At 38.1% G+C, this 26,740-nt stretch overlaps 1 long non-coding RNA gene across 3 annotated transcripts; it reads left to right on the top strand.

The window, feature by feature from the left end:
• The first annotated feature begins 2,034 nt into the window (after positions 1-2,034).
• LOC135297865 (uncharacterized) lies at positions 2,035-26,633 on the top strand. Of its 3 annotated transcripts, XR_010359788.1 has the most exons (4): positions 2,035-2,153; positions 13,729-13,862; positions 26,298-26,389; positions 26,528-26,633. It is a non-coding gene; the product is annotated as an uncharacterized LOC135297865 (long non-coding RNA). The 3 variants fall into 3 exon arrangements; XR_010359787.1 differs by lacking the exons at positions 26,298-26,389; positions 26,528-26,633 and adding an exon at positions 18,406-18,513; XR_010359789.1 differs by lacking the exons at positions 2,035-2,153; positions 13,729-13,862 and adding an exon at positions 19,882-20,162.
• Positions 26,634-26,740: the final 107 nt, after the last annotated feature.

The following is a 26,740-nucleotide window of genomic DNA, read 5'->3' as shown; positions in this document are numbered from 1 at the left end:
ACTCCAGACATAAAACTTACTGCCTCAAAGAGCTGTTGCAGCTCTTCATGTCCTCTTATGAGAAATTTTACTTGGGATTGTAACATGCTTATCATATTTATTAATCATGTAGCACTTTTTCAATTATTAATATAAGTGAACCTTAATACAGAACATGCTTAGAAATGACTTGCACTTGTGCTGTGAAAGGAAAAGTGTTTCTTGCAGTGCTGCTCCCATTGCAAGAGAGGAATGGCACAGGAAAGACTCTGGGCTTTAGCCACCATCATCTGTCTATGATGGTTTCCTGTGGTGTGCCTCAATTTCCCTATTTTAAAAGAAGCAGTAGCACAGTTCTGTTTTGCACTGCTTTTGAAAAGCATCATTTATTTCCTTTGTGAAAGCAGCAAAGAAACCCAGTTCCCTTCCACAAAACCTCACAAGCACAGAAACCTTCCCTTTCCTACATTGTTAAAGCGAATCCTAACCATTTGCCTCAGTGCAGCAAAATAAAACTCTAAAAGTCCCAGTAAGCCCCAAAAAAAAGCTGCACAATGAACAGATTGAGCAAGTGCACCTGGGGATAAATGCATTATGGACTTAGATCCATTATCACACCTCTCCCTGTCACAGCCACTATCCGAACCCCACAGGAAATCATTCATTGAGACGCGGAATGTCATTTTAGTTGTAGCATTAATTTCCCAGCTGCTGGTAAAGATATATTGTGCCCCTTCCTTGGGTATAAAAGAAAATGAGCACAACTCCATTTGATAACTTCGCTACTGGATGTAGGTTTTATTAAGGGCCAAGGTCTCTGTAGTGTAAATGTTGGGAACATCCGTGTTCCTTGCTAAAGATGGGCCCTTTGATTTTATTGTCTCTCCAAGCAGTGAATAACATGCATTGACATACTGATGAGGAGGTTCCAAATGAAGAATATGGCCATAACTAAAATGATATAATTCTGTCCCCTCAAGGGGAAGCTTTCCTCTCCAATCCCAGCAGGAGGCACTTGTGATAAAACTCAGTTTGGGACATTATCCTCCTCATGTTTATTTACTTTTCCCCTTTTTTATATATACAATCAATATGAAAATGGAAGCAAATGTATGTAATACCACATAAACCCAACTGTTCCCTCCCTCTCTCTTTTCTTTATGCAGCAGATTGAATCTTAAAAGCTTCTACTGATCTGAGCACTGTGGAGCCAGGATGTTTTTAGTGCAGATAAAAGGTAGCAGTGTGCAGTTTGGTTCTCTCCTTTGATTCACGTGGCCTCTTTTAGACACCTGAGTTAAGATGAAACCTGTAACAACCCAGAGAGCTTATTTCTTTCCGCTCATTACTCAGAGACACTATAATGAACCCCACAGATTATTATTTCTGTGCTGTAATTGCTTGAATTTGATGAGCTGAATCCTCACCCTGTTGTCCAAGGGACCGGCATTCTTGGAGAACATGATCTGGAATTGTGGCCATGGAAACTAGAAGCACCTACTGTTGGTAGATAGGCCTAATATGATGTTTTTTTCTGGATGAAAGAAGCCACATCCAGACGGGAATGGGGCACACTGGTCTCACCCCTGTGGTATCAGCCAGTCCGGTTCTCCCAGGATCACTTTAAGTGGTTATTCACACACTAATTCAAATTAGTAAAAATAAAAAAAATAATAGGAAAGATTAGTTCACACACAAATACAAGCATTACTTTAGAAAAATGGGTCCTCCAAAGTGTAAACAAGGGGGTTTTTCAATGAAAACAAGTGGATATTTTGCAAAGCTCCTTGTAAATGTGGCTCTAAGTGTTATTGTTTTCTTTGCTAGATCAGTCTTCAGTGTTTAAATCCTGGAGAGCCTATACACATTAGTTAAATCCCAGTGAAGTGTCTCTTTCAGTCTTATTAGGAGCTAAAACAAACTTCACTGTCCTGGACAAAGGGTTTATTTTCACAGTGGATTTAGGAAAATCTGAGGCTGTTTTCAATGGGAAAATCCCATCCTAGTCACCAGCTCTTAAGTCCTCACTATGACATCACAGACCTCCAGAAAGATCTTAATCAGGATATCAAGAACATAGTTCTCAATGCAAAAGAGCTCTAAAAAAACCAGAGCTTTCATCCACTGTCTTTCAGATTCACCTGATCATTCAGCCAAAAAACTGACAATTCAGGGTAAGGAAATGTAGTTGCTCCAGAATTGTTACTGAAGGAAATTCTCCCTTAGTTGCATGGACTTAGACTGGTTTAACTTGTGCTTGTGATCAAACCATAATCTTAAAGCAAATTTAGAGTAGAGCTCTTTTCTGTTCCTTTTATTTTCAGTCTTTCTCTGAAAAAAAAAAAAAAAAAAACAAAAACAAACCTTCAGAAAAATTACAAGTGCGTCAATGGGACTAGTTCAAGACAATATTGTGAAGCTGTGAGCTCTCCACATTGCAGAGGAGGAAATTCTATCAGAGAGGAATGAGTCAAAAACATTTTTTACTACATGGCTGGAAACTGAGATAATGTGACTTGACGTGATAAACTCCCACCCTTTCAAATGCCAGAACAATGTCCATTTTTAATCTTCTACGTTTACATGTTTTAACCCTAAAGTAGAAATGTATCCTGGCAGTAGGAAGTGCCAGATGGTCTGTGTGGTGTGGAGGTGATCAAAATAGTACAGCTGGAACAGTGGCTGATGAAGAAGAACCTCTCACTTATCCAAGCTCTATATTTACTGATAAGTCAGTATTAAACCACCAGACAGGTCCACAAACTCCATGGTCATCAAGATTTTTGTGGTGCATTAGGAAAAAATCCAAAATACCTGTACTCCTGTTAGGAGTTCAGTTACCCCTACCTAAGTTAGAATAAGTGTTTAATAGAGTAAGGATTGTTCTCTCTAAAAAATATGTATATACTAATGGCAACAGTTCTAGTCCTCAGAACAAAGATGACATATAATAAAAATTATGTCATGGTCACAGTGATGGGAGACTCCTGGAAGAAGGGTCCATCACCTCATTTCTGTCCCCTTTCTAGGAGTCAGGCTTTGGGGCACCTTAGGGCTAGGGGACATTTTCATTCTCAAGTGTTCAGTAATAAACTTGAGAAATGTGGATGATCCCCTCTGAGAATTCTCCTGATTGGGGCAGTCCCATGAAATGATGGGAAGGCTGTTTAGGATCCTCTCCTGATATAGAATCCTGGCTGGTTTTTCTCTGCACAAAGTACCAATCATTAGATTACTTATTAAGAGGAAAAAAGAAAATGAGACATCACAGCAAGGAAATTGCATTTCCTAGTTTCCTCAAAAAAAAAATTGAATTTAAGTACTCTTTCTGGTGTAAAACTGATAACAATCTCCCAGAAGAACAAACACAGTGGTTACTGCTGGGGTTAGGCTCTTACCTGAAGAGAGAGAGGAAAAGTAGATGGCAGGAAGGAGTTTCTGCTGGTGATGTGTAGGAAATTCAGGTGCCTGTATCCCTAGGGGAAAAAAGATTAAATTAACTGGACCACTTTCCCAATACTCTATAGTAATTTTTCTCACTGCCTAATTGTGGTGCCACAAAGTGTCTCAATCTTGATGGAAATCAACAAATTAGTACCTATATGTGTTTTGGGATACATAAGTCAAACTGCCTTCCATCTGTCTCATGTGAGGATCTTGCTTCAGTAGATATTCTCACATCTCTCAGGCTGGATTATACTCAAAATGTTATCACACCTCCTCCTGCCTCCTCCCTACCTGGGGTTCCCCTGCTTTTGATGGGACAAACAGGGAGGTGTTGGACAAATTTCCTCCAGGAGAAGCAGGGAGTAAATCCAGAATTTCCATAGATGAAGTAGACACCCTTTAAGGTGTGATTCCTCTGATCCCTCCTGGGAGAGCATCTTTCTTTCTCTAGACTATAAAGACACTCTCAGGTGACTTTTCTCACACAGACATCAGATTTCCAAATTTATCCCAGACATAGCTGAATTGTGACTAACATGGAAATACTCCAGTCACCATCTTTAACATCATAACTTTCCTTTCCCCCACATTTCCTACCCTCAAGCATTTTCTTGTCCCCGCTTTAGGAGGTGAGAATGATTCCTCATGGTGCAGTTTTGCTTTTCCTTCCTGTTTCCAAACTCGTGAGTTTTCCCAGAGACTGAAGTGTGACTCCTTCTCCAGCCACAGTTATGCAAATTGGGAGTCACAAACTGTTCACAATTTGAATGAGCTACAGAAATCCAGTGGATCTGGGGTGTCTTTTATACAGGGGAGTCTTTTGCACCTTCCCACTGTGTGTAAGCAGTGAGACCAATTCTACAGATCCAGCAGTATCCATTCCATAGGATCTCTCAGGCTGCAGTGTCCATCTGCACAGGAGCTCCACACAGCAGCCTAGGCCAGATGGGATTGTTTTAGTCCAGGCTGTTGAATGTTGGAATTCAGAGACAAACACTTTATACCACAGAAGAGAGAAGGAATAAATGTAAACCCATTCTGAGCTGTCCCCTCTCACATGCCAAAGATAAACAAAATTATGACTGGTGTAGAGAAAGTTAACAGAAAATATTTATTGTTTCTTCTAACATGCATGTCTAGATGGCAGGAAACAAAATTCCCTGGTAATGAGTTTTAAACAAGAAAAACCCATTGCATTTGCCATAAACTGGAAATCCTCACTGCAGTGTGCTGTGAAGTCCAAATGCTGAGTGGATTAGAAAAGTGATCAGATGAATTAATGAAAAAAAAAGTACAATAGATGAATCATTATAACTTGTCTCTCAACACCCCAGTCCAGACACATCCCAGAATCTTGACAGACATGTCAAGGACAATGGTCCATTTCTCTATATGTTCCTGTGAAACCTATCAGAGGCAGAACAGCAAATTAAGTGGACTTTTGCTCTGATGGGGATTCCTGTATTTTATACTCCGGGAAATCATCCAGGATATCAGCCACAAGAAAAGCTGTACCTCTAGACTGCATTTTACACCAGTAATGTCTTTACTCAAATATCATAGTAACACACTCTTTTTCTTACCCATGCCAAAGTTTTCTTTGCATGATCATATCCACTCCTTTTCACAGGGATGGTTTTCACACCAAATTGTTGCACCATTTTCCAACTCTCCCGAGTGGATTTTCTTATGGATCTGACTCAATGGTGCTGCCTGGTTTGCCCAGCTGCTGGCAGTGTTAAAAAATGTTGTCCACTGGACAAGGCAGCTTGTTATGATAAATGCCAGTAGCCTTTTCTGATATAGAATCAAGTCCTTTTCGAAATTTCAGCTGACAGCACCTTGACGACTGATTTGTCAAATCACCTCATGCCAGAAATGCCAGTATACAAACTGGTGCTTATGGGACTGACTGGAAGGGCAGGAATGGTGATAACCTGTGCTGTACTCCATATTCCAGAAGAGCTGTACTCCATATTCCAACCGATGATTCTGATGATTCTAGATAGAAACATCGTGTGCTTTTCCAAAGGACACTTGTAAGAAATTGTGTGCTCCAATTGACTAACAAAGATATATTTTATAGAATCATAGAAACAGAAAGCACTTTGGATTGGAAGGGATCTTAACAATCATCCAATCCCACCCTCTGCTGTGGGCAGGGACATCTTCCACTATCTCAGCTTGCTCCAAGCCCTGTCCATCCTGGCCTTGGACACTTCCAGGGATGGAGCAGTCATAGCTTCTATAGGTAACCTATGCCAGGGCCTCACCACCCTCACAGGGAAGAATATCTTCCCAACATTTAATCTAACCTGCTGTCTTTCAATTTGAATCCATTCCCCCCTGTCCCTTCACTTCAGGCCCTTGTAAATGGTCTCTCTCCATCATTCTTGTGGGGTCCCTTCACGTCCTGGAAAGCCAAAATTAGGCCACGTCAAATTCTTCTCTTTTCAAGTCTGAACAATCCCAATTCTCTCAGCCTTTCCTCATTGCCAGAGCTGCTCCGCCCTTCTTATCAGTTTGGAGGTCTCCTCTGGACTCTTTCAAACAGGCTGATGTCCTCCCTGTGTGATGTACAATAAGCCTGGATCAAGGTGAATGAGAAAGGAAAATAATCCTTTCCATTGTAATGAGCAGTAAATTCAACTCAATCTGCCTGTGAAACAATCTCAAACTGTTCTATGTTAAGATGAAATTATGATCTAAGCTTGACTTTCTTTTTCGTCAGCTTAGTGCCTCTTTCTGAGAGATACTTGCCATTTTTGCAAACTTATTTTAATCCAGTCATGAGAAATGTATGAGACTCCCCAGTACAGGCACTAAAAAAGGTTCATCAGTGTGCCCAGCATGGCTGGAGATGGGATACATCATGTGGGTTGGTTTTCCATTCCATAACCTGTTGGTTTTCCACAGTAAACCAAAATAGAAATTGGTTAGTGGTGCTTAATATTTCTGTGCTCGCCAGGCTGTGGACAAAGTCCAATACCTGAAAATGGAACACCCCCTTTCCTGAGCTGCTATCCTCACTTACCCCAAATCTTTAACATGGGTGGACTTGTGGGAACATGCCCCAGGGAGTTTACTGTGATGTAATGAAGTCTGAAGTGCTGTGTTTAGCCAGATTGGACAACTTTAATGGAGAAAAGTCATAGAATCTTGAAAGAGATGGAAAAATAGGGTTTAAGTCTCCTCATAACTCCTATTAGGAAGAAAACAACTAAATGCTTCCATTATTTGGGAATGTGAGAGTGCTGTAGCCCAGTCATGAAACTGGAGAGCTGCACTTTGACAAAGCTGGCACCAATTAGAATAGAGGCAGCTTAGGGGCAGATATTTTACTTTTAGGGACAGAATTTCATCTTCCAGTTTAGGACTGTGGATCTCTCATTTCCATTTCTTGATCTCCCCAGTAGTTTGGGGCAAAATACCTTATTTTCTTATTTATGTACTTACGTATATGGGATTGCCTGAATTCCAGTGATTTCAGGGGGAATTGAAGCTCTTTGTGATTTTAGACCTTGGTTGCCTTAGCACCCCAAATACAAAATTAGACATAAAAATGCTTCCTACCTTCTTGGGCTGTTTGGAGAAAAATCCTGAGCAGACTGGGGTGCTTATGGCTTTAACACAGACATACAAGTCCCTCAGATAGGCAGCTAATATAACATATCAAGTACACACCCTTTTCTACAGCCTTGCAGGCGTTTGCACTGGCACAAAATGATTGCTAAATAGAAGTAAAACTTGGATTCACATAATTTGTGACCCTTTTTACAAACACAAATGATTAGGCTGTGAGGCGCTGGCAGTTCAAAACAGAGACACATCTCAATATCCAGGAGCCTTGTGTTTTCAAACATAGGTAATAAACCAATGTGAAAACTCAGCCCAAAATAAAGAATACCTGACTTCCCTCTTAGGTTTTTCTTAAGGGAAATGGGAACAAAAACTTAATTTTATTTTGCTAATTACTTTTGATGATGGTCAGCCTTCTGTGTGCCTTTTTACAATAAATCTTTATGGTAGCTACTCTTCCATTAATTATCCCAATAGGAATAAATCTTCTCAACATAATAATAGCATCATACTCTAGTGCAGGAGGGAAAGAGATTTTTTTCCCTGTATTTATGAGTGACAAAAGAAAAAAATCTGGGAAAAGTAAAAATTCCATTCTTGTGTCTTGTTTAACTAGTGCCCCCTCTTGTGGTGCTTTGGCAGCAGTACCAAACCCCAAAATCTAATTTTCTGAGGTAAAAAAAAATTCAGAATGTGGTATAGGTTTGTTCCAGAGGTGATTTCAATGCAAGGTATAGTAAAATAGATTAAATTATATTATATGTGTAATCAGCAGGAGATCCATCAGCTGTTTATATTAGAAAAAAGAACAGTGTTAAGGGGATGTGACAAGAAGGATACAGCAGACAGGAGAATAGGATGTGCCTGGCTGCTAAAATCATTCCCCTTCCCTTCTGAACTGGACTTCTTGCTGGTGAACAGCTCGCTGACATTTTAGCTACAACCTTTCTGAAATCATTGCTCATTCGAGCATCCCATTCCTCCTTTCTCTCTTCATTTCCCCTCTTCTCTCTCCTGACCATCTTTCTTTTTTTCTTCGTTTCCCTTTCATCTGTGGCATTGGTTCTGCACTTTCTCTGCTCTCCAACTTTTTTCCTTGTTATTATCTCCAAAAGCCAGGCAGACACCTCATATTCAAAACAATGCCCAACAGTGCCCTATTTTTTTTTCCTCCTTGTTTACCACCCCCAGCTTGGCTTTTCAAAATCACTTTTTAAAGACTTTCTGCTGATGCAGCATGCACTTTCCTTTCAGATTAATTCTATCTGTGCTGGCAGGAGCATGAGGAAAAAATAACCCCAAAATGACCATTTTGAGCAGCGACTCGCAGGATTCTTCCTGGAGAAGTTTTAAGCCAGGAGATGTATCTTGTTCTACAGGGATCTCTGTCAACTTCTCTTTTTATGCATTTAATGTTCTTCCCCAGCGATAGCCTAAGGGTGCTTTCACTAAACAATTAATGTAAGGCATCTCCTGGGAACCTAATGGGTATTTAGCAATAAGTTCACTTCCAGTGAATTGTATAATGTGATATTTTGACAATGGATATAGCGAGGTTCTTGAAAGGTGAAGTTTTCTCCAAAGAAACACTAAAATACCTAACAGAACTTCTGATAGCATTTTGTGGGGTGGAATGGGATAGAGAGTGGGTCAGAAAGAGTAGGGAATTTAGCAGAGTGTTAGTGCTGTTGTACAATATGTTCTTTAATTTTAGTGTCATCCTGTAATAATGTTCACTTTCACTAATACAATGTACAAGTCGTAATCTATTAGTGAAAATAAAATTTGCTGTGACATTTGATATGAAAGCCGCTAGCAATGAAGGATGTAGTACTGCAAGTGATATTTGTATTATGTTAATAAAAAATGATATTAACATATGAAACTAATACTAGGCAAGGAAAAGTGTTTAATATTAAGGCTTGAAATGTAGAAAGTAACATGAAATCTCCAGTCTGGTCTGATGTTGCTGTGTTCAGAATTACACTGAGGAGACTGGAGGCAGCAAGTTTTTAAAAAGCAATTTTTTATTGTTTTTAAAAGTAATTCCAAGTGTTATCACAACAATAATTTAGCATATTAACCCAATCATTTAAACATAGAAGGTGGCATTTTTATATAGAAAAAATTGCAGGGCATGTATCCAGCATTGGATATTTCCCCACAAGAATTATTCTCACTGTGTAATCTAAATAAAACTAAATCTTCAAAGATGGGGTGTAGGATTTTGTGCCATTTATCTGTGGTGTGACAGCTTGCAAACTGCCAAATATGTCCAGCACTGTAGGATTGTGTGTGCAACATTTTTACAGAGCCAGTCCTCTATAGGGTACAGCATGGTATGGTTTCACAAAAAATAAGTTGCAGATAGGTATGTACATAAAATCAGCTCATTTTTTTCTTCTATTTATGCACTTGAAGCAGAACAGATTGGAGGGGTTGTTTTATTACTATGCTTTTTTCTAAGAGAACCGTGTTATAGTAGAACTGAATAAATCTGAATCTAAGATACATCTCTATCAAGCATATACATGCATAAAGAAAGAAAAATAGAATGAAAAGAAAATAGATTAAAAGAGAAAACTGGACTTCTGATTTTTTACAGTGTTATTCCCAAAAGCAAAATTAAAGTTTTACTTTAACCTTTCATTGTTCTCATGCACAAAGCAACATACATCCTACAAACAATGAAACTACAAGAAACAAAACAAAAGCAAGAAAAAAGTTATCAATTCTGTTAACCCACTTAACCCAGTTGTAAAGATTATATCTTTTGCTAATAAATTTAAAAATAAGTATTATCAATCTGGGTGGACTGTATTTACTGATTCACTGTAGATTTTCAGCTATTATATTAGATTTTATTTGATTTGATTTTCCTTCTAAAATGGTTTTTCAAGGTATTCAGAGTGAAGCCTATGTGATATCTTACATCAGAGGCATCCAGCAAATGATTCTAAAAGTGCTTTATTTCACAGGGTTCTGTCTTCCCTCCTCAGGCTTTATGTTAAAATTAAGCTCGTTATCATATTTTACAATTTTTTTTTCAAATATGGGAAACAATATGTTAAGATTTAACAAGGACATATCTAAGCAATGAAAGCATGCAAGTTCTGTTATTTTTATAGGAGCTATTTCCATTAAAAGCAATGATAATTGTAATATTTAACATTTAATTCCATTAAAAATGCAATAAGACATAGCTTTTATATGTATATTTTTTGTTTTACTCATTTTGCAAAATTGGAATATGAATCATAAGCTTACAGCCACCCTTATCCCAATCTCTTAAATTTCTACAGATAATCTCAATTAGGACTAAACTAATATATGGTCAAATACACACTCAACAGAACAACAAAAAAATGTAGAAAAGTAAAATAACTGCAAAGGCTTTTTCCTGAGCTGTGCACATGGTTATTAAAGTAGCACCCTTATGGCAATAATTTCTGTTCAATAAATGTAGCCTAAGGATTTCCAAGTAATGAATTTTTCCAGCTGAAACTGTAAATGAAGACTCATTCCTTTCTATGAATCTATCAGATTCTGGGCCAGTGGAAATTGGTGTAGTTCTGTTAACACCACAGAACTCTGCTGATTTACAAAGTCCAACAAATATGCACCATTTGTCTTATAAAACACCTCAATTTGCAGGACAGAATCCAGCAGAGTTGTCCCTTGCAATACAAACATTTCTCAGGCTGTATTTGCAGGCTGATTTATCAGCTCAATATTACAATGCACTGCTTTAACGTTCAGAGACACGAGTGCAGCATTAGTCTATGTGCTAAACACAAGCATAAATAACAGTTGATGCCCAGAGCCTTAAACCTGTGCATGTATATTCAGCTTCAGCCTCTCGACCTTAATGATCCACTCAGAATTGCACATGAACACAGAATTTGTAGCCTTATGCTCTAACAGATTTCTGTCTGCTTATTTTTGTAGAGGCAGAGCATAATCACGGTTAATCAGGGTAAATATGGAGTGTCTTAGCTCAAGGCTGTGGGATTGCTCAAGATTCAGATATCTGAGTGTTTCAGGGGGTCCACATTTCAAGCAGACTGCTCACCAAAACAGGGTTTGCTCTTGAGAAAGTGTTTGACTGCAGAGACGTTACAAAGATACTCTTCTGCTGAAAATTATTTTCTTGAACTTGTAAAATCCCCACTCTTTATTTTTTCTTCCTCCTTCCTTCTTTATTCTCTAGCACGTGCTACAGTCAAAATAGAGCCAAGGTGGACTTAGAATCATAAAATAATTGGGTTTGGAAAAGAACTCCATGATCATCAAATCCAACCATTAATCCACCACTGCCAAGCCCCCCAATAAATCATGTCACCAAATGCCACATTTACACATTTTTGGAACACTTTCAGGCTGGTGACTCTACTGCTTCCCTGGGAAACCTATTTCAATGTCTGGTCACACTTCCAGTGAAAAAGCTTTTCCTAATATCCAGTCCAAACCTTCCCTGGTGCAACTTGAGACCATTTCCACTTGTTACAGGTCCCCACCTGGCTACAATCTCTGGTCAGGAAGCTGTAGAAATGGACAAGTTTCCCTCATTGATCCTCATTTTCTCCAGATTAAACTGGATTAAATTCCTGAGCTGCTTCTCATCAGACTTGTGCTCCAGACACTTCCCCAACTCTGTTGTCCTTCTCTATGCTTCTTTGGAGGAACTCAATACATTTCAGACCTTCTGAAACCCACACCTATCATCCTTTTGGTTCCCTCAATCCGCATCCAATGTTGCCTAAATCTCTCTTTCATGGCTGCTCCCTGGGGAATTCCTACCTTCATTTTTATTTGATTCTCACTGGGTCTTCATTTTGAGTAGCTCAGCAATTAGACAGAAAAACATCCAAGTTCTCTCACTTATTTACAAATCTAAAAAGTGGAGGCTCATTTTACTGAGATCTCCAAACTAAACTTCATCTGTCTCTGGAGAACACTTAAAGATGTCAGTAAAGAAGGGTGATTGAGATGGAAGAGAGGCATGGGGCAGAAAACACTCCCTGTGGCTTTTACAGGAAAAATCCTTAATAGGAACTACTTTAGTGGGTCTGGAAAGGCTGAGAGCAAGAAGGGGAACAGCTCTGAGGCTGAATACTCTAAGAGTTCCATTTGATACCATTTCTGCCTTGTCAATTGGCCTTTTCTTATTATACTCATCAAAGGATCACAACTGAGGACCAAAGTTTGCAGTTTGGTCCTGGGTCAGATTTTTTTGAGGGAAAATTGTTTCCTTGGGGATTGTATGACTAATGATTATGAAAACTTTACGTGTCACAGAATGACCAAATGGCAGAATGGCTAATGCTGGAAGGGACCAGAGTGGATCTTTCATCTTGTCCAACCTCCCTGCTCAACAGGGTCATCCCAGAGCACTGGGATGCATAAGAGTGTATGCAGAGGGGTCTGAAATATCTCCAGTGATGAGACTCCACAGCCTCCCTGGACAATCAGTTCAGTGCTCAGTCACTGCACAGGAAAGAAGTTCTTCCTCATGTTCAGGTGGCACTTCCTGTGCATGTCAATTTACTTTGAGGTGTGCATTCTTGTCAGCTAACTATAAGGCATTGTCCTTTGAAAGTAAATAAATAAATAAAAATAAGGCACTTCACTAGGAATACTCTTGTTTTCCTCTAATTTTTTGAACAAAAGTTACATGCTATGGAAAGTTACCAGGCTGTGGTGAATTATTGTCTTGCTTATGATAATAATGTTCTTCTTCATTCCTTTATAAAATGGAATTAGAGATATTGTTGACCATAGTGCAGGAAGCTGAATGTTCTATATGAAATATTATATTTAATTGCCAAGCTAAAAAAAAAACCAAGCTAGAGGTTATTCCAACCAAACCTCTGTTCCTCTCTGTCCATTTCTATCAAAGACTGAGTACTTAAAACAACAAAACACATTATTTGAATTAAAATTTTTTAAATGCACTGCTGCAGTTTAAAGAGATCATGAAGAATCATACAAATAAGCTGCCAGTATTGTTTTTTCTTTTTCCATTACACTGGAAAAATAAAATGAAAAAAAACTTTTCAGATAACATTGCTGCTTAATAATAATTTCATCCATTTGTGATTTATTTTTAAAAGACAGATTAACTTCTTTCTCTATTAAACACACAACAGATTCCTCAGTGTTACTGACAGCAAGTTACCCTTTTTGAGGCAACAGTGTCATTTTAATGAACGTACTTGGAAGCTATTTTCTCATCTTATGAAAAAGATGAGAATTTTTTAAGTTACCTACTTCCTATTAGAACTGGTACTTCTGATATATGTCTTCATATCAAAATGTGGCATGAAAATTTGATTTAATAGGATAACTCACAATAAATATGTGGTTCTTGACTGTAAAACCAGTTAGTACTAATTTGAATTTGCATATAGATAAATTATAAATGTGTTTATTAATTTACTGACAAGAAATATGTGCTTGAACAGTGCTTCAAAGTTAATGGAAAATTACCAAATAGTAGGTGCCAGAGAGAATACAAAATGGGGAACACAGTGTTTTCCTAGTGAAGACCTGAAAATGTACTTTTATGTAGGGTGTCTTTCCAAAAACATCCTTCTCAAGCTTGTAGCAATAAGAGTGTTGATACTTTAATAAAAAATGTAAATCTGAATGTATTCCTCACTAAGATGCTGTATAATCAAATCTGCTTCCTTTTCCTTTTGAAGTAATTGAAGACTTTTTCAGTTTCCAGAAGGAAACATCAAGCCTTAGGTCAACTAAGGATCATTTAGTTGGAACATGGGAAGAAAAATTCCAACATCTGGGCTGAATCAACAGAAATCCTCTCTTGGACCTGAAAAAACCATTCCCAAAGCAAGGTGTGTTGACAAAGTTATTTTCCTAGAGTGTATTTTTGTTATTAACAAATCATCCTGTTATCTATAACTTAGTTATAAACTAAATCTGCTCTCTGTTGTGCTTGAAGCTAAGCTTATATAGAAACGTTTTCCCAACTAGGAATAAATAAGATGGCAAGCAGGACCCTGATGTGATGCACTGTGAGTAATTTCATTGGTTTTAATGGTGCATGTAAATTTTCACATGACCAAAGGTTTAATTAGTTATGACTTACACTTTCCAAGTAAAAGTCCATCCTGTGAAAGGTCCAGTTATCTCAGTTCTTAGGCTAGCAGCAAAAACTCTAAGGGTGGTGGCACCAAAGGCTGATGGTAGCCTACAGCACTTGGCTCTGTTCTGCCAGGAAATAAATAAATTCTGGAAAGGGCTTTCCTTAATCATTCCCTGAAGAAGCAAGTGTCTCTCTCCCTCGTTTTCCTGACTAGAGGTCAGCTAAGTTATCCACCTCTTCAGGCCAAAATTAGCCTTTGTGTGCTCTCCCCTGAGGATTTGTTTATATGCACACACAGAGACATAAATATAAATGTTTTTTCTCTATAAAGCCCAGAGAATATCAAGTTACTTTGCTTTCCTCTGCTTTACACCACAGTTGTCCTCTCAAAAACTTTCAGAGTCACAGAATGGTTTGGGTTGGAAGGGATTTTAAATATCATCTCGTTCCAATCCCTGCCGTGGGCAGGGACACCTTCCACTATCCCAGGTTGTGCCAAGCCCCATCCAACCTGGTCTTAAACACTTCCAGGGATGAGGCATCCAACTTTTCTAGGGACAGTGTAAAGGCAGCTGTTGCCAGGTCAAACTGACCAGTACTGAATCAGAACCACTTTGGATAAGTCACTTGGGTTGTCTTGGTAAATGCACACACACTTTCAAAGAAAGTGATGGAAAAAAAAAATAGAGACTTGGGAAAATTTAGGGACAAATGGAACACACCAAACTGAATGAATGTGAAGTTCAGTGTGACCACTTGGGGTGTCTGAATGCTCCACTGAAAATGCTCAGTATACACAGGAATGAGCCAGTATATAACTAGAATAAAATACATAAACCATAAACTTCATTTTGGAGCCTACTGTGGTTCCATTTTTATAAAATGACATTTTTATTTGGGTAGCTTTGTGGGGCTTCTGGATTCTGCCTGGTTAGTCCTTGGCCATTCATCCATCAGACATCTGGAAATAAAAAAAATCAACTCAGAGCTGACACTAAAAAATATTTCCATTTAAACTCCCCTAGGCTTCAAGAAGAATGGTCTATCCCATCTCTTTTTCCTTGTTTCCAAAGTCAGTGTCTAAACCAGGATATGCATTCCTTGAGAGAACTAAGTTTGGACTTCCAAGACTCTCTGACAAGAAGAGTTTTGGAACTGTTCAGATTCATCCTGAACTACTCTCTATGACAAAAATCAGCCACTTGCAATGGTCAAACATCACTTTCTCCTTGGTTTTTCTTCTTTGGCCACTTGCATGTTAAGTTCTCAGGAGTTGTGTTTTGCTCAATTTTTTATGTCTTTTTCTTAATAATTCACTGTAAAATATTATATCTTCAGTTTATCTGAAATTGTTCTGTTCCATTGCCAATATGACAGTGTATCTTATAGAAAACCTTTATCTTATTTTACTGTTGAATTAGCTAATAATTAACAAGGAACAACCTGATGAGTCATGCAATTTTGATAACAATTTTTGCAGGAAGTCCTGATCAAATGTGGGGCTTGTTTCTACATATTGATTAATTTATTAAGCTGTGAAAATACACCTCAAGTTCTACAAATTAGATTTATATTCTTCTGTCTGAGAAAAGACACAAAATAAGATACATTTTCTGAAGGCTTAAAATAAGTTTAAGACCAATGTCCTTGACAAAGATAAAATATGGTTACTATTTTTATTTTATGGTTACTATTACTATTCAGATCACAGAATGGTTTGTGTTGAAAGGAACTTTAAAAATCATCTAGTTCCAATGGCTTTGCCAAAGGAAGGGATATCTTGTACTAGAACAGGTTAGTCAAAGTCCCAACCCACCTGACCTTGAACACATCCAAAAATATCCTTGAAATGACATATAAACAAAATATTTCATAAGCTGTTCAGTCTTGTGTAGTGAGCAACTTCTCCGAATCTGCTCCAGAAGAAATATATAGAGACAGGCAGGTAGCTGATAACACACCTGGAGGTAAAGGCAGATCATTTTTCCAGCTGTCAACCCCACATGCTCAACGTTAGGACCCAAAAGTCAACCCCTGCTCTTTCCATCCCACACCTCATCAGAAGTGACATGGTTTCTGAAGCTGCACTTGCTGACTGGAGTCAGTGGGCAGCTTGCCACTAACTCCACTGGAAACTGGGTCATTGCTGGCTGACAGTGGAGCTCAGGACACAGGGGCCAGCCCACAGTCCCAGAAGTGCATTGGGTCTGCAGGACTAACTGGAGTCAAAGACATCCAACAGTAATGGGGCTTTGTGGGCAGAAAAACAAGAGGAATTAAAAAGTTGTTGTTATAATTTCATCAATTTCTAACCAGGAGTGTGATTCATGAAAAGGAGACTTCAGTTCTCCCATCTTTCTTCCCTCCCAGAGGTACTATGAAAACATCCAGTTACATGTAGTATCTAACAGGTGGAAAAGCTCTTTTTGAAACCAGTAAGGTGTCTTTTTTTCCCCTTCCTCTCACAATAGTAAATTAAATCTCCTGTTCACCTTCAGAACCTGCTTCACTTTGCTCTTTAGAGAGCTCTGCAAAGCAGAGCAGGTAACCAGGGTGCCATCAGCTCTCACTGAGGGTGACTGTGGAAGTGACTTCTCTGGAACCCATGGATCATCCTCCCCCAAACCTGCAGGGATGAGGCTTCTGTCGTGGTCCCTCATAATGATCACTCTTGTTTGCATCCAGGACAACATACATTTGGAGTTATTTAAATTACTTTATTGTTTCCTACACGGACAAGAAATAAACTGTATCAATGGTGTTACACAAGTGGCCTCATGCTCAACATTTCTTAAAAATTGTCTTGAAAAACTAGAAATGTTTAAAAAGACGAAAAGTTATGATAATTTTGCGTCCCTTGTGATAATCCCAGGCATGTTAACTACTTTCCACATGCATTAGAAGCATGCTTTCCTTAGTCTGCAGGTAGCCCATTCTAAATATAGAAAGAATAAAAAGAAAAATATAATGTAAATAATATATATACACACACAAATATGCTTGGGGATAACAGCTGCCTGCATAAATCTGTTTTGAGTTACTCAGCAGTTTGTACAATAGTTATAAAATATCATTAAGCTACATTTTTGGTTGAAGGATGTAGTCAGTAGATTTAGGGAAAAACCCCAACTTTCTAATTAATCTGGGAGTCTGTAAAGGTTGGAGTTCTTCTCCATTTCCCTGTGCCCTATGAGTCCTCCTCCAATGCACATGTGTGCTCTGAGTACAAAATTCCATAGCACGAGCAAAACTGCAACATGCAGGGCTGATCAAAGCATAGTGAAATTAACTCCACATTAAACACTCCCAGGGCTGAATGAGTCACCAAGGGCCTATTTCAGTGAGAAGAGTGAATTCCAAGTCACTCTGTAGTCACAGTGATTTCTGGAGGCCATGGGTTTCTCAAAGCTTGCAAAAGCAATGTAGATGTCTAGCTTGGTCTTAAAAAACACCTATTAAAGACCCAGAATTAAATGAGGTTACTGGTGACTGAAGATGTATGATTTTTGAAAGCTTTGTGAAAGTTGATTATACTATATAAAGACATAAAGCCAATATATGCATACATATATAAACCCAAATTTGCAAGACCACACTTTGTGGTTCTTTCCCCTCTGCCAAGGAAGGAAGGAAGGCAACAGTTTTCAAAATTATCTAATAACAATAAATTAGGGACATCATGCATTCCCCAAGTCATTCAAAATCTTGCTTTGGACTGTACTTTTTCCTAATATGTTTTCTTGTTCCGTTTGGAAATTTTATTTGGGAGAAAAATAATTTTGGGCAATTTTTTTCAAGTTCCAATGCCAGACATTCAGTCAGAGCATGGTTTCTACACTGTTCCAAAGCCACAGTAGGCAAATTAATTACATGCAATGTGATACATCAAATCCAGTGAGGCTTCAATAAAATAGACACAAACAAATTTTTTGGCCAGTTTGCAGGAGTTGTGCCAGGGCTGAGATGCATCTTGACATCACAGGATATTCCTGGGATTGCATTCCTGTCTGGTCTATATTTCTACCTGGTGTGTTCAGTGTGAATGCAAACAAGTTCCAGCTGCAATCTGCAGCAAGTTCTCTTGATTTTAATAGGACAATGCCCACACATGTTTTTGATGTGCTCATAGAGATGGTTTTTGATACAGGCAAAGCAGACAAGGACTCTATTGACAGATAAAAGGACTCTATAGACAGATAAACTAAAAGTGGTGTAGTTGAACCAGTAATTCCTATACATCCTCCTCCTTCTTTGCCTCTCTGAAAGATAAATATAATTTATCATTCCTGCAGGTTATGATGCCCATAAAGCTGATTGTCTCTGACCAGCACGGCAGAGCAAAAACAGCTTTTTAATTCCTTATATAGCTGTTCCTGCAAAAGGAGGTATCAGGATTCATGGGTTAACAAATCTCTTAAGAAGCATTTTTTGCTTCTGGGAGCAATAGTAACTACTGCCATGGTTGTTCCAAGTAAAATAGTGGAACAGTTTTCCCAGTTATTTGGGAGTTCTGATCCTAGATGGGTTTTTTTTGCACTGGCTCCACTTGAATGACTCCACTGAATAAACCTGGACTGGCTTTTCAGACTTTGCTTATTCAGTAATAAAGGACATGATTTCTTGTGCTTAAGGTGACAGTTAGAAATTTATTTTGTTCAGAAATATTCTTCTGGTATGTCCAGGCTCTCCAATACCCCAAGCACATTCAGATAAGGGAGGAAGAATGCAGTGCATATGTTAGGGCTGGAAAGGGACATGGAGTTTAAATATAGAACAAGAAAGGCTATAGAAAAGTGAGTGGGAGGAAATCAGAAGATGGGGTGTGTAGGCAATTTTGGTGCTTTAATCTAAGAAGACCATGATTAATAGATTAAAGACCAGAAGGGACCACTGTGAGAATTTAGCTTTACCTCCAATGAACTTCTGGGAACTCTATTTTGTGTTGGAGTTGAGTCAAAACTGTTGTGATTGGTACACATGTTTGCAGAACATCAGGGTAAATCAAGCTTGATATGAAGATTCCCAAGGTATCTTTTCCAAGTTGGGGTAATTGCCTTTTACTGTATGATGAAAGTTGTTATTTCTCCATCTAATGGGTTTTTTGAGAACACTGAAAGCAATTAGGATTCGGGAAAATGTGTGCAAATAATCAGTTTGTGTTGACTCACATTGTTGCTTGGGTTTATATTATTGCTTTTTGCATCCAGTGTCTTCTTCCTTGTTGAAAAGAAAAATGAAGATTAAGACAGGGCCTTGGAAACATGGTCACAATGTGTGTAAGAAGTGTAATATAAATTATTGTATATTTGGCATGTAAAATAATGTTGAATTTTCATTTCCAAAATAAACATTATGTCTTAGTAAGAATTTATGTAGTCCATCTATAAAATATTTCACATTAAAGGAAAAACAGCAAAGTGGCTTTCACAATATTACTAATTTTTGTTGTTATTGTATTATTATTATTGTTGTTGTTGTTGTTGTTGTTCTTGTTGTTATATAAAGCACATCTGTCATCTGTGTGATACAGAAAAATAATTACAGGTCTACACAGAGAAAAAATAATTATGGCTTTTGGTCCTAATTTTGTAATTTAAGCTCATGTTGGAGTAAAGCAGAGGAGTGATCTTTTAGAAAGAATTACTCATGTGTTTAAGCAGAAATTATTTGCTGAAGTGTTTTCAGTTTTACACGCTAAAAACTGGACTCCAGTCTTAGTTCCTTTTTATTTCAGACACAGAATTTCTGTTGACTCACTGAAGATGCTGCGCAAATTGCTCATGGCTCCAAAAAGAATGCTAAATACCAGCCTGGGCTGTGCTAATGCTGGTGGTGAGGGTGACTCACAAACTTCACAATGATGTTGTGAAACATCCATTCCAATCCTGCCCAGAGCTTCCAGCCATGAGATGGAACCATCAAACTCCACACACCTCAATAAAACCCTGGCAAGGAACTTCTAAGGTCAACAACTCTTCATTTGAGAGATATTCTCAGAGAGCAGTTTTCTCAGAGATCCTCAATTGTGGAATTCGTTACCCTGACTGAGGTAAATGGGGGAAAACAAAGTCTGATAACAGGGTCTAAAAAAGGTATTTCTGAAGACTTTCACATTACATTAAGTGTTCAAGGCCAGGCTGGATGGAGCTTTGAGCAACCTGGTGTGGTAGGGTATCCCCAGCAGGGAGGTTAGAATGAGATGAATTTTGAGGCCCCTTCTAAACCAAACCATCATGAGATTCTATAATTGTCTATCACGAAAGTCAAAGTACACACATTTCATCTAGAATGCTGTTCTACTTCATCACATTGTGTATTTCAAGCCCTAATATTTTATGGATTTTTAAAATATATGTTTTGGTTTTGATTTACTAAATTAAAGGATTTTTTCTAGTTTTTGTTAAATGTATTTGGATTTCTGAAAAGTGTTTTAATTTTAAAAATTAAAGCATCTCTTTTTTCTATTTTTTTGTCAACTTTTGTTTATTATTTCACAAAAATGTTTCATTTTCATGAAGACTTAATCCAAGAAATTAAAGAAGCACCTGTTAAAAACACTGCAATAAAGTCCATTTTTAGCTGTGTTTGTTTAAAAATTCCCATTTTCAAGGCAGTTCTGTTACTTTAATTGAACAGTCAATTGTCTGGTTGCTTTTGTTTTCTCTGACACTCTCTTGTTCAGAGCCTCCAGTGGTCCACACACTCCATGCACAGCCAACAAGAAGCTGTCCTTGCTTCCAGGAGTTTGCAAAATAAATGAGCAAGAGATGCAAAAAGCAGGAGATGAAGCAGTGCCTGAGCAAGATCTAAGAAACTGAAAGAACCAAAGCATTGAAATATGGTGCTCTGATCTGCTTTCTAGAGCACTGACTGAGCTAAAGATCAAATATTTTCTTGCTTAGTGCTGGAACAAAGGACCATGGAATGGGAGCCATGGGGGTGTAAGCCAAGGGGGATGAAGAGGAAGAGGAGGAGCTTCCTGGGAGTATCTTTAAGATTACTACTAAACAGACAAAACACTGACAGTGTCTTCTTCACTGTCCTCTTCACTGCACCCCTGGAACTGCCGTGTATTATGAAGTGTCTCCCTCAGCTCAAATATAAACCTAAGATTGTGTAGGCAAAGCTTAGAAAAGCATTGAAATGCTTTCCTCAGCCCACCGCCACACTACAGGTTGCATTTCTTTATTTCTGATGCTTCTTTTGTCCTGCTCTCTCTGCAGCAAACATTGTCAGGGTGAAGGACTCCAGAGCCCTGACCTATTTTTTGCCAATGACTTCCAGGTTTATCTCAAAAAAAAAAAAGAGCATAGCAGAATTAATTCCTTTATTCTGTTGCAAAGTGGAATGTTTGGAGATGGAGAGAAAACAACTACCCTGTCCAGCCAATACAGAATCACAGAATCATTGAGGCTGGAAAAGACCTTCAAATTCATCAAGTCCATCAGGGCCCAGTATCACCATGGTCACGAAACCATGTGACAAAATGCCATGGCTCTCCATTTTTCTAACACTTCTGCGAACATTGACTCCAGCACTTCTCTGGGGAGCCTGTTTCAATGCTGAACCACTATTTCAGTGAATAAATTGCATTGCATATGTATATATATACAATATATAGAGGGAGTCAATATTCTGTTCTCTGAAGAGGTGTGACTACATTACTTTTTAAAATTAAAAACCATTTAAGCACTGCAGCAATATAAATCCCCTCACTTTGACAGTGCTACATATATCAAATTCCTGTCTGGTCTCAACCTAGAGCAGCAAGATCAACATCATCCCTTGTTTTCCTTGAGTGATTTTGTTCTCTTTACACAACTGGCAGTAAACAGCACTTCTGAGACCAGAAATGTGTGACAAGTCTAAAATTTGTGTTAGTGGTTTGATTTTCATTAAATACTGTTCTTCAACAGGAGTGGTTAGGAAGTTTCATGTCTATTTTTGTGGGCATAAGATTGGATTAAATCAAAATATTCTATAGGGGCTCCTCTATACATATGTATGGGAAGTACTATTTCCTTCGTGGGAACAGACCACACCAAATCTTTGCCAGCAGGGATCACTGGAAATTTCTGTAAGAAGGGAATAGTGTAAGCCATTATATATCCAACCCAACTGCTGTATCATTAGTTCCCCTAATATAAATTAGAATAAAAAGTATTTCCATATATATAGAGTTGGGATTTTGGGGGCTTTTTTTTCCTACTGAATACATTGCTTTATTTGTTATTTCATATATATGATGCTGAAATACATTTTCTTTCAGGACAAGAGGGTTTAGAGAAGGTGATGAGGGTGTTTTGATATCAAATGACATGGTCGTTTTGCTGAGATATTTGTAAATCTGGGCTGTTTAAACAGCAAAGATTTTAATATGATTTTTGAGTCATATGCCCTCATTAGTGTTGCTAATTAAAAAGTGATACTCATGTGAGATGTGTGAACAACAAAATAAACCCAAATATAGTGTATTTTATAAAAGGAATGTTTGGCAAACAAAAATAACAAATAGGGCCAGACCCTATTTAATCTCAGTCTTGTCTGATTGTCAACACATTGTCTGCTGTAAACAGTATTTGTGGAGAATTTTGAACTGTTTGCAGATCATCTACCCTGGTTTTGAAGATGCTGCTGGTTATGTGAAAGTATTTGCTGTGTAGCTTGAATTAGCTAATTTATTTTCATTGCCCATTGTCAATCTCCCAATAATTGCTTGTAGCTATTCACTGTCGCAGTATGTCATTAATAATGGAAATCTGCTGCCACATAGTCTAATGTTATGTGAAAGCACTCTAACTATTCAAAAAAAGACTAAAATTAGGCTGCAAAAATTGGTAGGATTCTAGAGAATTTACATTTCTTACAGAGAAACTATTCTCTTATTTTATGGATGAAAAAATCCTGTTACTCTCTGTAACTTAGATATAATTTTGTATTAAATTCTGTGGGATTCTTGAAAATACACAAAATCATTGTCAATATTTATTGAAGGCAGAATTATCCTTAAGTAAAAGCTTTCATGAGGGATTTCAATACTTTTTTATGTTAACCATAGATAATGAAATTCAAACAGAGAAAATAACAGAGGAACAACAGATGGAACAAAGCTTTCCAAACCAGTCTGTGCAAGAGACATTGGTATGAAATGGGGGTTTCAAATCACTTTTTGGGTTAGGTTTTGCTCATGGCTCTGAAATGTGGTAGTCAGGCTGTGACTGACAGGTCTGGTGTTTGAAAGGTGCAGCAAGAGATTTGGAAATTAGCAGAGATAGAGAAGATGCAGAGAATTCAATTAGCTCAAAGAAAAGACAGGAAAGAGGCACAAAGTCATAGAAGTCTTGCAGAACAGGTGGGAAAAGGGGTCTTAACAGGAGAAATAAAGACATAAAAAAACCAGAGAAGGGAAAGCCTCAAAATTATCACCCAGCCAATAATAACTATATTCATTTGTTCATCCTTTTTTTCCATTTTACCTTTACAAGGCCTTCACAAACATTTTACTTTTTTAATATGATTTTTTTCCTCTTGATCATGACTTGACTGCACTATATTTCTCTCTTCATAACTGAACCCATCACCAAAAAAAAAGCAAGTTTTACTTCATGAGCATCAATCTTTCTGAACCTGCCTTCAAAAATATCTATCTCTCTCTTTCTATATCTTCCCTATCTTCTACACAAGTTATTTTTATATTTCTCTTAGAAGTTATTCTCTAGACAATTTCATGATCAATTCATTGTCTCTAACTCTATTGCCAAGGTCTGCAATGGGGTTAGGTAGATCTTGTTCTCAGCCTTTCACCCACTCAGAGTGACTCAGCTTTCACCTATTTAGTTTATTACTTCCCCTTTTACCTTGGAATAGCCTCCTAAAAATTTCCACATACCTAGGCCTAGCTGTTCATCATTCTTTAACTTTTCATCCTTTACTGAGTTTTAAAGTCCAATTGGCACTGACACAGGTTGCCCAGAGAAGCTGTGGTTGCCCCTGGATCCCTGGAAGTTCCAAGGCCAGGTTACATGGGACATGGAGCAGCCTGGGATAGTGGAAGGTGTCCGTGCTCATGGCAGGGAGGTGGAACAAAATGATCTTTAAGATCCCTTTCAACACAAACCATTCTGTGTTTCTATCATTCAGCTGTGAATAAATGCCAGAATTTCAAGAAGAAAATGGAAGAAAATGGAGGAACACTTGCAATCATGACAAAGGAATTCTGAAAGTAAAATCCGTTTTTAACAGATAAAACATGCAGTGTCACATTCCAAAGACCCTAAATGCCTTTCCAATGGACTGAAATTAGAGCCTTCTTCCAGAAAGTCACTGTGCATGGTTTAGTCCTAAAAACTGGTTTTCAGGAAAATGGGATGCATTCATAAATCACTGAACACATCAGAAGCATGTCTGGCTTAGGGCGCTCTGAAGCTACAGATGGTTTAGAGGCTGGGAAGGAAGTTGAAGAAAATATAATATGTTGCCCTGGTTTTATGGGTCTTCCCTGAGCATCTGATTTTTGCCAGCTATGGGAGACAACTTGCTGGGAGAGTTGGTGAGGTTCAGTCAGGTTTCTCTGGTGTTCTTATGATCTTAGAGGAACTCAGACGAAATAATCTGACTGTGAGTTAGACTGTACTAACATGGCTTGTACTTATGAATTGTGGAAGGATGGACCAGCACTTGAGGGTTACATTAGACTTCTCTGGTGGAGACATCTGCATCTGCCCTTGAAGGAAACAGACACATTCAGGCTTCATTTGTTTGACCTACTTGAACCTTTTGCTTTTGGTGACATCAGTCACAGCCTCAAGATACCCATTCCTCTCCACTGACCACAAAAGGAGTCCAGGGTGTGTAGCTCAGAGATAGAGTTTTACATTTCAGACATCAGCATTACATTAGATTAATTCTATCTGGAATGCATTTCCAATAATTTTGAAGCATTTGAGTCATATTCTGACTCAGAAAAAAAACTGCAAAACCAATAAATCACTGATTCCTAGTCCCTGCCCCAAAAATCCATGATTCAACCCACAGATGACACATACTACAAAATAAGGCAAGATTGGCATTAGCAGTCATACAGACAGGTCTAAATGCATGTCATTTTTACAGTGTAATGATTTTTTTCCACAATGGCCACCAGCAAGTAGAGACAACATTAGACTGACATGTTCTACATTGGTCTAATTCAAATAGTTACAAGGGTCATAACTCCAGACATTGTCAGAAAGGTATTAATATGATTTGTATACTTCATGGTGTTGTCACATATCACTCAGCTTTGGAGACTGAGTGAGATACTGAGTGAGCGGGAGCTATTAGGCTCAGATCAGGAGGAAAGAGAAATTTTTATAGAGACTGACCAAGCATCTCCATCTTCATATATCTCTATAACTGTACCTAAAAACTGTTCCCAATGCAGGTTCCTTGGTGAGAATAGAAGATAGAAGATGATAGAAGATAGATAGATAGATAGATAGATAGATAGATAGATAGACAGATAAATAGATAGAAGATGCTTCCTTCAATAGTACTCCCTTAAATATATCTTTCAGCAATTCATGGCCAATAAAATTCTTGAGTCATGTTATCCACACATTAAGAAAATATGGGTTTCTCTGTGAATTTTCCCTTCCTTTCATTGAAATCACATAAATTTTTAACACCTAATTACCATCAGGTACTAAGTAGAGGATTTCATTCTCCAGTTGGAGAGAGAAGTTCTAGTTTGTCTACGACATGAGAGCAGAAAGGTAGGAATCATTCCATGTGAACTCATGACATGTTTACATGACTGCCTGGTGGTTTGGGTTTTGACTGCGATGTGGGGTAAGACTCACAGTTGGTTGATGTCTTTCCATTAATGACATACCTTGAGCTCCCAATTTGGGCATCAGAATCTTCCATCTCAAAACTGTGGTCTCAAAAACAAAATTGCTGCATGAACAGCTGAATACAATGTCAAGGAGGGTTAATTTCTACTGTTTTGTAAATTTCAGGAAGAATTTCTTCATTGAAAGAGTTGTCAGTTGCTTGGGATGGATGTCTCAGGGAGGTGGTGGAGTCACCATCTCTATAAGTGTTCAAGAAAGGACTGGACATGGCATTTGGTGCCATGATCTCGTTGACAAGGTGATGGTGGGTCACAGGCTGGACTCGATTTTATATTCAGTTTCTCTTGCAGACAGAATCTTGTCACAGAGTTGCTGACTGGTGGTAACTGGGCGTCTTCACAGCCCGACCAAAACGCACATGAGAACCTGAACGGCTGTAAAGGTAATACTGGATTTTCTGTGATTCCATGTCAATGGGTGAAAAAAAACATAAATTGTTTTAATTTAGACAGACCTGTTTTATACAAGCTGAAAGAATCACATCTTAGACTCAAAAATAACAACTGATTTTTTGTTACAGGGAGATAAGGAGGCACAAAGACATAAGGGAAAGAAGGAAATTTGTGTTACTTCAGCACAAATATTTTTTCAAGGCAAGGCTGACATTCTTAACTTTGGGATTCATGAGGAACAGTAGCAATAGTTATGGTTTTTCACCATAAACTTGTGATGAAAAATAAATCAACCCTACAGTTTTACACCAAAGGCAGATTGACCCATCTGTCATATAATC

The sequence above is a fragment of the Passer domesticus genome, chromosome 3 (genome assembly GCF_036417665.1).
Source record: "Passer domesticus isolate bPasDom1 chromosome 3, bPasDom1.hap1, whole genome shotgun sequence".
In the NCBI taxonomy this organism is placed as follows: domain Eukaryota; kingdom Metazoa; phylum Chordata; class Aves; order Passeriformes; family Passeridae; genus Passer; species Passer domesticus.
Note: the sequence above shows the minus strand (reverse complement) of the source record. Positions and strands in the feature narration are given on the sequence as shown.